Source organism: Scyliorhinus canicula, chromosome 20 (assembly GCF_902713615.1).
Source record: "Scyliorhinus canicula chromosome 20, sScyCan1.1, whole genome shotgun sequence".
NCBI lineage: Eukaryota > Metazoa > Chordata > Chondrichthyes > Carcharhiniformes > Scyliorhinidae > Scyliorhinus > Scyliorhinus canicula.
In genome coordinates this window covers 33,127,553-33,143,015 of record NC_052165.1, presented here as the reverse complement: position 1 = coordinate 33,143,015, position 15,463 = coordinate 33,127,553, and the positions used below count along the sequence as shown (strand labels likewise).

Genomic DNA, 15,463 nt, shown 5'->3' with positions numbered 1-15,463 from the left:
CATTTCGCTCTCGTTTTTAGAGCGTATTATTCAGCTCTTTGCATCAGTCCCTATCTTCAGCAAAACGGATTACAATACAGTCTGTCCCTTCTTCATATAGATCGTAAATAGATGAGAGCCCAGCACTGATTCCTGTGGCATTCAATCATAGAATCTCTACAGTGCAGAAGGAGGCCATTCAGCCCATCAAGTCTGCACCGACTCTCTGAAAAAGCACCCCACTAGACCAATCCGCCGCCCTATCCCCATAACCTCACCTAACCTTTGGACACCTAAGGAGCAATTTAACATGGTCAATCCACCTAACCCGCACATCTTTGGACTGTGACAGGAAACCCACGCAGACACTGGGAGAACATGCAAACTCCACACAGTCACCAAAGGCTGGGATAGAAATCGGGTCCCTGGAGCTGTGAGGCAGTAGTACTAACCATTGTGCTGCTGTAAAATTACAATCTGCAAATGTGTAAAAGACACATTTATTACTACTGCTTTCAGCCTGCTAACCGATTTGATTTGATTTATTATCACATGTACCGAAGTACAGTGAAAAGTATTTTTCTGCAGCCGTGGGACGTACACAGTACGTACATAGTAGACACAAGATTAATCAACAGGGAACATTGACAAAGAGTACATCAACAAAATAGTGATTGGTTACAGTGTGAAACAAGGGGCCAAACAAAGCAAACAGAGCAAATACATGAGCATGCATAGCCAATTATCAATCTCTGCTAACGCATCACCCCAGCACTATAAGCTCTTATCTATTGCAGCAACCTTTTTATGTGGCACCTTATCGAATGCTTTTTGAAAATCCGAAAACACTTTGGGCACGTATCTTCCAAAAAAATATCACTGTCATTTTGGCAAGTTTGGCGGGGTGATCCCCGGTAGCTTTTTGGATTAGATCCAGACATGCTTTGGGCTTGGGGGGGGTTCCTCACAGGTCTAGCCCAAACGTAGAACTTTTCAGCCGTGGAGAGCTGAACTTGCCAGCAAGACTGGCTCCTCGGAGATCGGGCGCCGTTTTGAAAGGGTGCCCCGATTTCTAAGTGAGGTTGAGGGGCCCCCCACCCCCACCCAGGAACAGTGCCACCCTGCTACAGACAAGGGCATCACAACCCCTCGCCTCCTCAAACCGTAATGATGCCCTGATTCTTGGCAATGCCAACCTGGCACCCAGGCAGTGTCGCTGGCTCCCTGACAATGTCAACCTGGCACTTAGGCACTGCCAGCGTGCTATATTGGCACTGCACGAGTTCCCAGTTGTCAGGGGGAGTGCCCGAGCCCCAATGACCTCCGAGCCCCTCAGAGTGATCATCCTGCCTGGTCTCCATTTGTGGAGACCAACACCAACCAGTTGAGGCCTTACCAGTGCAGCTGGTCACTCCCGGGCGCTGGGCAAATGCAACCTCAAACATGCAGCACATATTTAAGTATGATTATCTGGACCAAACCCAGTGACAGTGTGATCCAGATCACGCCATGGGTCGGGTGATTCGTATGAGATTTTGCACCTGGCACAAAGCCCAATTTGGGCCTCTCCAACGATGCACCCAACGCAAGATCAGCATCGGGTGCAATGGGGTGGTAAAATCGTACTCCAAGTACTGGTTCCCCTTTGTCCACCCTGCTTGTTCCACCCTCAAAGAGCTCCAATACATTTGTCAAACTTGATTTCCCTTTCACAAAACCATGTTGTCTCTGCCTGATTGTGTTATGACTTTCTAAAGCTCCTGTTACTATCTCTTTAATATATTCCAGGGCAGCACAGTGGTTAGCACTGCTGCCTCACGGCGCCGAGGTTCCAGGTTCGATCCCGGTTCTGGGTCACTGTTTGTGTGGAGTTTGCACATTCTCCCCGTGTCTGCGTGGGTCTCGCACCCACAACCCAAAGATGTAGGTGGATTGGCCACGCTAAATTGCCCCTTAATTGGAAAAAATGAATTGGGTCCTCTAAATTTATTTTAAAAAATAGATTCCAGCATATTTACAATGGCAGGTGTAACATTAACTTGCCCCTCGCTTCCTGCTTTTTGTTTCGCTCTTTTTTTGGAATAAAGATGTTGCATTTGTGCTTTCCAATCCGCTGGGACCCTTCCAGAATCTGGGGAATTTTAGATTACCACTGATGCATCTACTATCTGTGCAGCCACTTCTTTTAAGACCCTAAGCTGCCAGTCTCCATGAGACTCATCAGCCTTGAGTCCCAGTAGCTTTCCTAGTACTTTTTATTCAGTAATGTTCATGATTGTTTTAAGTTCCGACAAACACACAAACATATGAAATAGGAGCCTGCTCTACCATTTAAGATCATGGCTGATCGGATTGTGTTTTGTTCCACATTCTGATCTACCCCTGACAACCTTTGATCTCTGCCTAAAAAGTATCTATCTACCTCTGCCTTAAAAATATGATCCCGCCTCCACCATCTTCTGAGGTAGTGTTCCAAAATCGCACAACCCTCTGAGAACAAAACCTCTTCCTCCTTTTTGCCTCTTGATTTTTTTATTATTCTTGCGGATGTTTTCTGTGTCTTCTATAGTGAAGACAGATACAAAATACTTGTTCAAAGTCTGCCATTTCCTTGTTCCCCACTATTCATTTCCCAGTCTCCCCTTCTCTGGGTCCAACGTTTACTTTAGCTATTCTGTTCCTTTTTATACACTGAATGTTTGTGTCATTCTTCCTAGTTTTCCCTTAGACTTTTTTGTTATTGCTCTCCTGTTTCTGTGTCTTTTATAGTCTATTTTTAAAAAATCTATCCCTTTTAAATAAATTACGGCTTTGGTTTAAGAATTGCCCAACATAACCAGTTATATTGGATCAGCATTTTATTTGTATTTTGGCTATCTCTCAAAACAGCACAAATTGATTTTCTGGACAAAGTGTAGACATCTCCAACAATTTGAATTTTTGTTCAGTGGTCGGTGCAGGCTCGATGGGACAAATGGCCTCTTTCTGCACTGTATGGATTCCATAATCATTTGGGAAGAATTAGTTGAAGTCTGTGTGCAGCACAATAAAGCATTAAGGTACTCTTGATGTCTGCATTTTTGCCTTTGGCATCTATGCAACCCCCTAGAAGGCAAAATATCTTGAGGTACTTCATTGTTGGAAGAGTTCATTCCCTGAAGAAAATAACCTGCATTTCCCAAAGTAGAGTTTGTCATGTTTATGTTAAAGACGAGGCAAGGTCGACTACCGCATGCTGGACTAAATGAAAATATCAACGCTGTATGTGCTAATCAGAAACATTCACTGTTGCAGTGATGTCTAGCATTTGGATCTGTACAGACTTTGAAACTCAGATGAGTCTGTTTTGTAAACAAAGTGGCTGTTTTCCAGTATGCACTGGAAGATGTTGGTATCCATAATCAGCTCACACAGGCACGCATAGTTCCAATCTCATCCATTTTATGAGAGGGCAAATCCTTGACTAGAGGTCAGACAACTCCCTCGAGTGACAGGGGAGTATTGGGAGGAAGGGACCTCTCCCATTGCACAAAGCAACTCTAACGGAGGAGGCTGCAGTCAATGAAATTAATATTAATTTTCCATGCATTGGATTTTCAGGTCATTACCTGTGCTGGTAGCCATCAAGGTCCTAATGGGGAAGACTTTGGAGCCGTCAGAAGGATTGTGAACCAGGTCACACCGATTTTAAGATGACTGGCAAAAGACATAACGGCATGATGCGCAAAATCTATTTTACGCAGCAAGTGTGTAGAATCTGGAATCTACTGCTGGAGAGTGTGATGGAGGCAGATTCAATCAAGGCCTTCAAAAAGAATGATTGGGGCAGCAAGGTGGTACAGTGTTTCGCATTGCTGCGAACGGTGCTGAGGACATGGGTTCGAATCCCGGCCCTGGGTCACTGTCCGTGAGGAGTTTGCACATTCTCCCAGTGTCTGCGTGGGTTTCGCCTCCACAACCCAAAGATGTGCAGGGTGGGTGGATTGGCCACGCTAAATTTCCCCTTAATTGGAAAATAAATAAATAATTGGGTACTCTAAATTTATTTTAAAAACGTATGATTAGAGAGAATTTGCAGGTTGACAGAGAAAGATCCGGAAAGTAGGACCACATAGCTTGCTCTTGCAAGGAGCCAGTAGCGACACAATGGGCCGAATGGCTTCCCACTGTGTTGTAACCATCCTGTGATTCTATGGTAATCTGAGATTCTGACCTTAAATTGTCCAAAGGAGTCCAATCAAAACATGAAAATGATCATTATAGTATAATAGTTTAGCCTTGCTCTTGAACAGTCTCAAAAGACTATTCTCAAATGTAAATATGTGCACTTCACGTTCTAATATGTAGGTGATAGCAACAATTATTTGGTGCAGTTTTCCACCGCACTCTGGACTTCAACTTTTTAGACGTTAAAAGACGGAGCTTGCATTTATATAGCACCAGCGGTGTTCTCCGAATGTCCTAAAGTTCTTAACCAGTTAAGTATTTCAAACGTAGTCGCTGTTGAAGACCAAGCTATTCAGCCCGGATGGAGAGTTGAGGACTATATGTTCTCATCTTTGAATTAGGAATCGATCATTTAGGACTGGGATGAGGATAATCCAGCACGGTAGCATTGTGGATAGCACAATGGCTTCACAGCTCCAGGGTCCCAGGTTCGATTCCGGCTTGGGTCGCTGTCTGTGCGGAGTCTGCACATCCTCCCCATGTGTGCGTGGGTTTCCTCTGGGTGCTCCGGTTTCCTCCCATGGTCCGGGGATGTGCAGGTTGGGTGGATTGGCCATGATAAATTGCCCTTAATGTCCAAAATTGCCCTTAGTGTTGGGTGGGGTTGGGTGGGGTTACTGGGTTATGGAGATAGGGTGGAGGTGTTGACCTTGGGTAGACTCTTTCCAAGAGCCGGTGCAGACTCGATGGGCCGAATGGCTTCCTTCTGCACTGTAAATTCTATGATGAAAAATGGAGATTGGTTAGAAGATCAGCCATGATCTAATTGAATGATGGAGCTGGATCAAGGGGCTGAATGGCATATATCTGCTCCTATTTCTCATGTTCCTTAATGATCAAAAAATTAGCTACTCAGTGCCGATGTCCAACCATTGTGATATTGAAGCTATGCTGTTGCCCTGTTATTCCAATTAAGCTCCTGGTCAGTGGTGACTCACCAGGATGTTTATGGTAAAAGATTTTGGAATTAATCCCTTTTGATGATTATGTGAGGTTTCATAGTTTCATAGAATTTACAGTGCAGAAGGAGGCCATTCGGCCCATCGAGTCTGCACCGGCTCTTGGAAAGAGCACCCTACCCAAAGTTACACCTCCACCCTATCCCCATAACCCAGTAACCCCACCCAACACTAAGGGCAATTTTGGACACTAAGGGCAATTTATCATGGCCAATCCACCTAACCTGCACATCTTTGGACTGTGGGAGGAAACCGGAGCACCCGGAGGAAACCCACGCACACACTGGGAGGATGTGCAGACTCCGCACAGATAGTGACCCAAGCCGGAATCGAACCTGGGACCCTGGAGCTGTGAAGCGATTGTGCTATCCACAATGCTACCGTGCTGCCCTCTGGGACTTCACAGTTGCTTCACAGCTCCAGGGTCCCAGGTTTGGTTTCTGGCTTGGGTCACTGTCTGTATGGAGTCTGCACGTTCTCCTCGTGTCTGCATGGGTTTCGTCCGAGTGTCCGTTTTCCTCCAAAGATGTGCAGGTTAGGTAGATTGGCCATGATAAATTTCCCTTAGTGTCCAAAAAAAAGGTAAGGTGGGGTTACTGGGTTACGGGGATAGGGTGGCGGCTTGGGCCTAAGTAGGGGCTCTTTCCAAGAGCTGGTGCAGACTCGATGGGCCGAATGGCCTACTTCTGCTCTGTAAATTCTATGTTCCATATGGTGAGAATGATACCTGTTGGCCCAAATACAGTAATTATCGAGATCTTGGGCGGAATTCTCCGCAAGGCCCGACGCCATCGTGAAACCCGGAGGGGTTCACAACGGCATCGGAGGCAGCTCCTGGCCCACTATTCTTTCCCCCCCCCCCCCCCTCCGCTGGGGGGGCTAGGAGGGCTGTGCCGTGAATCTCGGCCGTGGGGCTTGTCGCTTGTGTCCAGGCCCGGCGCGCTGAGAATGACGTGGCCGGCGATCCTAATGATGTCAGCCGCGCATGCGCAGGTTGGCCGCCTCCTACCCGCGCATGCGCGGCTGACGTCACGACGGATGAAGGCTCAAACCCACGCATGCGCGGTTGCCGTCTTCCCCTCCGCTGCCCCGCAAGACGTGACGGCTTGATCTTGTGGAGGGGAAAGAGTGCGTCCCTTTGAGACGCCGGCCCAACGATTGGTGGGCACCGATCGCGGGCCAGTCCCCTCCCAAGCACGGTCGTGGTGCTCATTCTCCTCTCCGCCCCCCACAAGCTCCAAAACAGCTGTCGGCGCCATGTTCACGCGGGCAGCGACCAGGTGTGGTTGCCGCTGGCGTGAACCGGTCAGGAACGGCAGGCCGCTCGGCCCAACCGGGTCGGAGAATCGCGGGCCGCCGTGAAAAATGGCGGCCCACGATTCTCCGAGCGGCATGTTGCAAAATCTGACACGCCATTTTTGGGGGGGGGGGCTGGGAGAACCGCGGGGGGTGCCAGAGCGGCCCTCCCACGATTCTCCCACCCGGCGTGGGAGTGGAGAATCGCGCCCCTTGTTGTAGGAGTTGGGAGGTGTTTGGAATGTAATTGAATAGTGTGGAAATGACTTGCCAATAAACAACTTGAACCCAGTGATAGAGAAACATCATCATTGAAGCATATCGAAGGAGGTGAACCCCAGCCTTGATATTCTGTTTCTTTGCTGAATGTTTCACGGCAGTGACCGAAGGGAGAGTTTCCCTTTTGATTCATTGACTTCAGTTTTATAAAGATCCTTAGTAGCATATTTGTCTTTACTTCCAATACACCTACTGTACAATGTTGTGGGTTCTTTAAATTACTGACATCAAGGACTTCCAGCAAAGATAATTTATTCCTTTTCCTGACAGCTATATGCAATACTTGTGCTTTGCCTGCGTTCCCAGATAAAGTCCCGCAGTCCCGCCACATGACCTCTTTTGTAGCCGCGTCATCTGGTTCCCACATGTCCATTCGGTCTTCAGTTACTCTTCTTAATTCTCCTTTTGTGTTCAGCTCATGTTCTTGTTCAGGATCAAGGCTATAACAAGAACTAGAGCTAAGTGGTTTGGGTCCAACTTGTCAGTGAGTAAGTTATTGCTGAGTCAGTACTGCATTTTACTATTGATGGGGAAGAGGATGGATTGGGTCACAATTAACTGGGTCATTATATACCCTGTTTTTTAGTTGGAGAATTTTACACAATGTTGGGTAGATATGAGTGTCTGAGCTGCACAGGGATATTCGGCTTTAGTGGGGAAGCATCATTTAGTTTGATCCATAGTACTTGAGCTGGAGCTGGCTGTTGTCGGGTCCCATGTCCTTAGTGGTCTTGCATGGGGCACACAATGGAGCAACAGGCGTAGCTGAAAAGGCAGGATATAACATTATTAATAAGGTGGATGTAATTGTAGCCTTTAGTATGTGGCTGCAGTTAGCACAAAGTAGATAAATGTAATTTTACAACCAGGAGAAGCCAAATAATTCTGTTCCTGTTAAGCAAGTTTGTAGTTAACGGAAGTATTTTGTTACCTTTGAGCCGGAGTTCAACTGACTCAGATTCAGTGACGTATATTAGACAGGGTTGGACACACACTTGGCAAGCAAAAGATTGCCAATGATTAATATTCAAAATGGAAATGGGGATGACTCATTATTATGATGGCATCACCGAATCAGCCATCATTCGCAAACATTTCACCATTCATTGTCTCCTTCACTCTGGGTTTGTTAGCATCCCCTTATAGAACAATAACTTTAAAAGAATTAAGTTTCCAGTGACTGGAAGGGAGGATAACAAGTTTACTTTTACTGTAACAACAAAGCAAAAGCAATACTGACTTTACACTTTCAACTTTTATTCTAAACTGCAGAAAATAATTCCCCATATAATTTTTTTAATGACCAAAAATGCCTTGTTACGGTTATATTTTCTTCATTAAAGTGGTTAGAATTGCTGCCTTATGGTGCCAAGGACCTGGGTTCAATCCCGGCCCCGGGTCCCTATCCATGTGGAGTTTGCACGTTCTTGCCCTGCCTGTATGGGTCTCACCCCCACAACCCAAAGATGTGCCCGGTAGCTGAATTGGCCATGCTGAATTGCCCCTTAATTAGAAAAAAAGAATTGGGTACTCTAAATTGTTTAAAAAAAAATTTTGTTCATTAAGTGGACACCTAATTATTCAGGAACCTGTACAAAGCTGTTCTCATCTCCCAAATGCCTGCTTTCTAATCCCTGAACTGATTTTCATGGTGAGGGTTATCCTTGAGACCCCTCCCTCTAGCCAAACATCGGCAAATTTTCTAGCATTGTTTAAATCTCGAAGAACATAACCGCTTCGAATTGCAGCTCCTACCTGCAATCTGCATTGTGAATAATAGACTGGCTGCCTCTCTGTGTCTGTCGCTCTGTCTGCCATTTTGACATTTTTCGGATGAAGTTGTCCAGGAGGGCAGATGTATCAGATCCTGCAGATCTTGGCTGTTTTTTATATTGGATAAGATCAAGCAAGATCTCCCTAGTGTCCTGATTTCAATCTGAAACGGGATCACCAAAACAAATTATCTAGTCGCCATTGCAATTGTTGGAGCTTGATGAACGCAAATTAAATGTTGTTTCCTACTTTATATCAGTGGCTACACGTCATTAGTACATAATTCTCTTGTAAATTGCCGTGTGATGACCTGTGGATGTGAAAGGAACCATAGAAATGCAAGTTCTTTGAATATAGCTTTGGTTACCCGGCAGTTGTTTTTTCACTGGGCCTGTCTTTTATCTTTAATGACAATTTTAACTAGACATACAGTGGCCTTTCATTTTTTAAATATCCTGGGTTGAAGGCTTCTGATATGTTGAGGAAAGAATTGCATTTTTAAGAAGTTTTGTACATTGACCCTGAAATGTCTCAATAAGTAGCATTCCAGAGAAAAGATCTCATTCAATCCTTTGTCTTCATTCTTGAGGATTGGTGTTGTTGAACCCTTGATGTAAGAAAACTGGCTCGTCCTTATAATTTACCAGTAAACCTCTGTTGCTTTGGTGAGCACTGACAGTGAAAATCTTTAATTAAATGAGGGGTGAGGGGGGGAATCCTATCACCCTTTTGTGTGTTGCCGTGACATTTCAAGATAAAATGCTTAAGATAAGCAAGATTCTGAAGGCCAGTCACCATGGACACCACATTCCATAATTAACAATGGGACAAGAATATCTTTCAAGTGTTGTCGTGTGGTAAGTGGACTGTTTAATCACTCCAAATGGAATCTGCAAAGGGAAATGTGGTAAAATCATCTAATCGCCAGGCTGTAAGGGGGTTTCTCCCTCTGTTCCTGCGTGGGCTATAAGTGTGTGGCGAATGTAATATAGATGTATATATGTTAATTCACACTGTCTTTGTAAGCGCAGTAGCGCTATCCTACCACTAGGGGGAGTAGCGCTGGGAGTACTCAAGAACTTGTACTGGGCTCCACCCTTGGCTCCTCCCCCGACTCCTCCCCCTAGTGCAGCTGTATAAATACCCGTGTCCAGAGTCAGCCTGAGTTCACTACGAGTTCATCGACGGGTAACAGGCTGGCTCTGAAGTAAGTCGATTAAAGCCTAGATTCACATCGAAAACGCGTGTCTGGTGAATTGATGGTTCCATCAAAGTGCAGATTTTTTCTTTATAAAACATAAACAGGTAGATTTTCCCCTAGAGTTACACCCACTCCCCAAATTAATTCCAACAAAATGGGAAAGGAAGGCCCTATGGAGAGAAGTTTTGCGGTAATTTGGTGAATTTTCAGTGAGAACTGAAATTGCGCAGGCGATTGCTGGGATTTACCGGCCATGTGCCGCTCGAAGGGGGCGTGACGTAGCTAGCAGAAGCCAGGCTAAGCTTCTTCCGAGATTTATCGGGCTCGCCACACCTCGCAAGATTTAACGGAATCTCGCGAGATGTCACGATCTGGATCCCATCGATTGTGGGTGGGATCAGTACTTAGCAAATCTGCATATTGGAGCGAATGGCTGGTCTCACTATTATGCAGCTCGCCTGATTTAGTCGAAGCTTTGGGATCTAACCACTTTGCTCGGAGAACCAGGTGGAACAGCACTTTGGGGGATCTCCCAGGGTTTGGAGGCCCCCAGATGGATGGCCTCTGGGCAGGGTGCCACCCTGACATTGCTGGTGCCACCTGGGCAGTGCCAAGCTGGCATTGTGCCCACGCTAGGGATTGGGCCCAGGGATGCCCTGCTCGTGGGGTGTGAGGTAGGGGGGCAGTGCCTGAGCACCCCGTTATAGATGAGTAGGGAGTCTGGGGATCACTTCGGCGGTGGGGGGGAGGGGGGGGGTTGAGAGATCGGGGCATTATTTACAAATGGGAAACAGGACTAAGTGTACATTTCCTGCTGAATACCCGGATTGTGACAGAGTTCCATTCGATAGCGTGGTCTGCAGTGCCGGGAAACACCCTGCTAAACACACTCGATATGGGACTTTGTTACAATTCGGTTAGATTGCACACTTTATGTGTGCCTTATAGTGGTTCGTTATGATGGGACTGCACCATAACAATACCAGGTGCTAGGAGTATTCGTGGACTCTGGGCATCGGCGGTTGCTAAGGACAGTGAGTGACTTTGCTCGAGGTGGCTGTATCTGCTACCGTAAAATCATCTGGATTATTTGGGGAGCAGCCAGGGTAACCTGGTTATCCAAGGCCTGTTATAGTTACAGCCAACTCCTGCCAAAGCTGCAGTGGGGGAATGCTGTAACAGTTGCTAATTTTTGATGCCTGGATATCTGACCTAGCAAGTATCGCAGCTTTCACTTTTTTATCAAAGCTCCCACCCCGTCTATGGATTCTGCCTGACTACCTAATCTTCTCCCAGTCAAGACATCAACTTTAGCATTCTTGCCAACTTCCAACCGAGGTCTGGTCAGTTCGGATGAGAATCTGAGCTGAAGCCTTTTTGGTTTGTGATGGTTGAGTACCACTCCACAGTAGGGGAGATGGTGGCATAGTGGTCATGTCACGTGACTAGGCGTCCAGAGCCCAAGCTAATGCTCTGGGGACATGGGTTCAATGGCTGCGGGTGAAATTTGAATTTGGTTACTAAATCTGTGCTTTAAAACTAGTCTCAGTGATGGTGACCATGAAAGCATCATTGACTTTTGTGGGAAAAAAAATCAGGTTCACCGATGTCCTTTTAGGGAAGGATATCTGCCGTCCTTACCCGGTTTGGCCTGCATGCGACTCCAGGCCCACATCTTGGTTGACTCTTAACTGCCCTCTGAAATGGTTAGTAAATCACTCAGTTCCAGGGTAATGAGGGGTGGGCAACAAATACTGTCCTTGTCAGCGACACCCACATAATAATAATAATAATGATAATCGCTTATTGTCACAAGTAGGCTTCAATGAAGATACTGTGAAAATCCCCTAGTCGCCACATTCCGGCGCCTGTTCGGGGAGGCCGGTACGGGAATTCTTTCACATCCCATGAAAGAATAAAAAGAACAGTCCCATTAAACCTTTGTACTAAAAGTACTTTTTTTTGAGGCAGCCACAATCGGAAAGCTGCCTATTAGCAAGTACTTTAAAAAGGTTGTTATGGACCCGCATAATAAACTGCCATCTATCATTATGTAGCAATCACAGAAAGATCATTTAATACAATTTTCTTTTTGTGAGAGGAAAAATACCTCAACCCAGATGTAATTACTCAGCAGTCCTGTTGCCATCTATATTTAATAAGGTGAGTGGGATTGAACGATGAATCACAAGCTGCCATGGACATCTGTGTCGAAGACAAACTGGGAATCGCAGCTCCCAGCACTGGATATTGTTGCTGATGGACTTTGTACGCTGTATTCCCTTGCTCCACTTTCAGCACTTACTCTTCAACCATATTAGACGAGAGTAGCAATTAAATAACATAAAACTGAAATCAGGGTTGAACGGGATGGCTAAATCTCCTAAGCAGGTTTACGCACAATTGCTGTGTATATTTGAAATAAAACCAGAAAATGTTGGAAAAACTCAGCCGGTCGGGCCGCACCTGTGGAGAAAGAAACAGAGTTAATGTTTCAAGCCCAAAATGACTCTTCTTCAGAGCACTGCTGTATTTTGCTTTTATTATTATGCTGCATATATTTGATATCTTGTATGGAAAGTTGGAAGTGACTTGCCTGAAAGGGTGGTCAATACAGGAACCCTCACATTTAAAAAAAAACATTTAGATGAGCACTTGAAATGCCATAGCGTACAAGTCCTCGGACCAAGTGCTGAAAGATGGGATTAAAATAGATAGGTGCTTCATGGTTGTCGCAGACCCGATGGGCCGAAGGGCCTCTTTTTGTACTGTAGCACTCTGATTTTATGACTCCAAGTCAGTTTTCAGCAATAACTTGCATTTATACGGTGCCTTTAAAGTGGTAAAACTATCCAAGGCACTTCACTGAGGTATAATCCGATAAAGGGGATATTGAGCCAAAGCACGGTCAAAGAGGTAGATTCCAGGGATCATCTGTGGGAAGGAGAGAAAGAGGGAGAGAGAGACAGCGAGGTTAAGAGAGGGACTTCCAGAGCTTCAGGTCTAGGCAGTTGAGAACATGGCTGCCAATGATGGACAGAAGGCATTAGGGAACGTGTAAGGTTTGGAGGATCTCAGAGCATGCTGAGGATTGTAAAATAAAGATTGGGTGAGAGAGCAATATGCTGATGAGAATAGCAGGTGCCGTTTGACTGGCTGGGTGCGGATAAAAGCATGTGATTTAATTCCTGATGTCCTTATTTTCATTCCTTTCTCTGGGGAATAAAAGAATGTAGGAACAAGAATAGGCCATTAAGCAAGTGTTAAGGAGGAAACAGATACACGGGGACTGTTCTCTCAACTGCAACTGAAGACAGGCGGAAGCAGAATATCCAATCTTGATGGATCAAATTAAGTTACGTAAAAATGTTGGAAGAGAGAGGAATAACAAACGCCAAAAAGATGAACATTTATAACATGACTTTTCAATGTAATTAGAGAGATTTAATTTGATGGGAGTAATACTCATGAAAAATGTCTTTGAGGACAAATAAAATATCTTTAATAGCATACCGAGCACACCGGATAAATATATACCAAAGGCTAGTAACTATAAATTATGCAATAGTGTACCCAATCATTTTTCCAATTAAGGAGCAATTTAGAGTGGCCAATCCACCTAGCTTGCACCTTTTTGGGTTGTGGGGGCGAAACCCACGCAAACACGGGGAGAATGTGCAAACTCCACACGGACAGTGACCCAGAGCCGGGATCGAACCTGGGACCTCGGCGCCGTGAGGCAGCAGTGCTACTCACTGCGCCACCGTGCTGCCCTAAATCTGGCTAGATTAATAATACATGACAAAGCAATTTAAGTAAGAAAAGTAACACCTGTACCAAATCACAGCTGAGAGAAATCAGTGGGTAAAGTTGGGGATACTGGGTTACGTGGATTGGGTGGAGGTGTGAGCTTAGGTAGGATGCTCTTACCAAGGGCCGGTGCAGACCTGATGGGCCGAATGGCCTCCTGCACTGTAAATTCTATGATTCTAAGAAAGTGGTTTCTTTTAAAAAAAATTAGAGAATGGTTAAAGCACAGAAGGAAGTCATTCGCCATTTGTGCCAGCTGTCATCACAGCAACTTGACTAGTCACACACCTGCTCTTTCCTCTCAGCCCTGCAGATTTTCATCTGCTCAAATCATTTCCTTTTGAAAGACAGGATTAAATCACCCACCACCCCACACTCGGACAGTACACTCCACATCCTAGCCACGTGCTGAGTCCGGCAGAAACCATTTTTCCTCCTGTTGCCTCTGGCTCTACTCAGTTCAGACCCCTCGTGACTTTGAACACTTTCATCAAATCTCTTCTCGACTTTTTTCTTGTTTGGAGAACAGTCCCAGCTCTCCGGTCTAGCCATAATATTTAAAGTGTCCCACCCTTGAAATTGTACCCATTAATCTTTTCTGCATCCTTTCCTGTGCCTTTGCACGTGTGATGTCCAGAACTGGAAACAATTGACGTGATTTTCCGGCTTTGTTGCGCTCTCGCTCAAGTGTAACAAAACCGGTGAATAGTGGGAGAGACCGAAAACAAGATCCACACCAAACAGTTTGTGATGCAACTGGCCTGCTCCCCTGGGCGAAATCAGGATCTCGCCGTAGGCTGGCGAGAAACCAATTATCACCATTTAAGCCCCATTTCTATACAATTAATGAGAGCAACCTCCTATTCAACGTCCTCCCCAGCAAGTGCTCACGCTGGTGCCGATTAGTACTCCTTTTGAAAAATGTGAACCTGGCAGAAGGGCTTCTGTGGGGAGCCGAAGAGGTGAGTAACCATCTTTGCTCGCGGGCAAAGAGCCTGGAGTTGCTGGGCTTGCCACCCCAGTGCTCCGTGGGGTACGGCGGACCCTCAACAGGGGTTTGCCGCCATGGAGGGGGGAGTGCGCTGGGGAGATGGGCAAAGGGTCCAGGGCTCAGCTCACATTGCAGATGGATGTGAGAGAGGCATCATAATGGTTTTGTGAAAAGGTGTTGTACAAACCACACTCCCGATAGTGGTGCCCCCCCCCCCCCCCCCCCCACACCACAACCTCTCACCCTTCCCCCGATGCCCTCAGTGCTTGGCCCTCCTAGTTCTACCTATTACGTTGTGGTATTACCCCAGGTGGGTGGAGGCAGCTAGCTGCTTACCTCGTCCCATGGCCTTGGATGCCCTGGCAGGCACCCTCTTGAAGGCCCCGGCTCACTTGTCGGCGGCACATGCACTGCCATGCTGCCCTGTCTGTGTGCTGACTGTGAGATGTGGCCTCACCAGAGGGATGGAACTTGGTGGAGTTTGTTGCCACTGTTGCCACTCCATGGGATGGGTCTGGGTTGGCACCCGGCACCCCCTCCTCCCGCTCAGTGCCCATAGCACCCTGGAGTTCACCGTGGCACGGGGTGCAGCTGGTTCGATCCCCGGCTGGCACTGGCACAGAGCATTATCTGGCTCTGCCAGTCTTGGTGGTTCCCCATGGTCTGCATCATTGTGTTGACGCCCTCGGCGATGCTCCTTACTGGGACCTGCTCTGCAGCGCCGCTGCCATGCCCGTCTGCTACTGGGACAAGCTCCACAGCGCCTCAGCCATTCCCGTCTGAGAGGGGGACATGTCCAGCAGAACTTCATCAAGGTCTGCATGTTGCACCAGGCTATCCACTGTGGTTGTCACCCTAGTAGTGTTGGTTTTGGTGCCAATTATTGCCGGTGCCATCTCCTGCAGCCCCAGCCTCTGGGACTCCTCCAAACGGCTATGGATCTGTTGG

General features: G+C 46.6%; 1 protein-coding gene and 1 long non-coding RNA gene across 6 annotated transcripts in view; one reads left to right on the top strand and one right to left on the bottom strand.

Annotated features, from left to right (window-relative positions):
- Positions 1-15,463, top strand: part of ppm1h (protein phosphatase, Mg2+/Mn2+ dependent, 1H) — a 208,907-nt gene that overhangs the window by 85,815 nt on the left and 107,629 nt on the right. The window lies entirely within an intron of this gene.
- Positions 6,988-15,463, bottom strand: part of LOC119954699 — a 248,415-nt gene continuing 239,939 nt past the window's right edge. For all 5 annotated transcript variants that reach the window (XR_005458293.1, XR_005458294.1, XR_005458296.1 and 2 more), the window contains 2 exons: positions 8,496-8,676; positions 6,988-7,505 (listed from right to left, as the gene is read on the bottom strand). This is a non-coding gene — a long non-coding RNA (uncharacterized LOC119954699). The remainder of the gene's footprint in view (positions 7,506-8,495; positions 8,677-15,463) is intronic.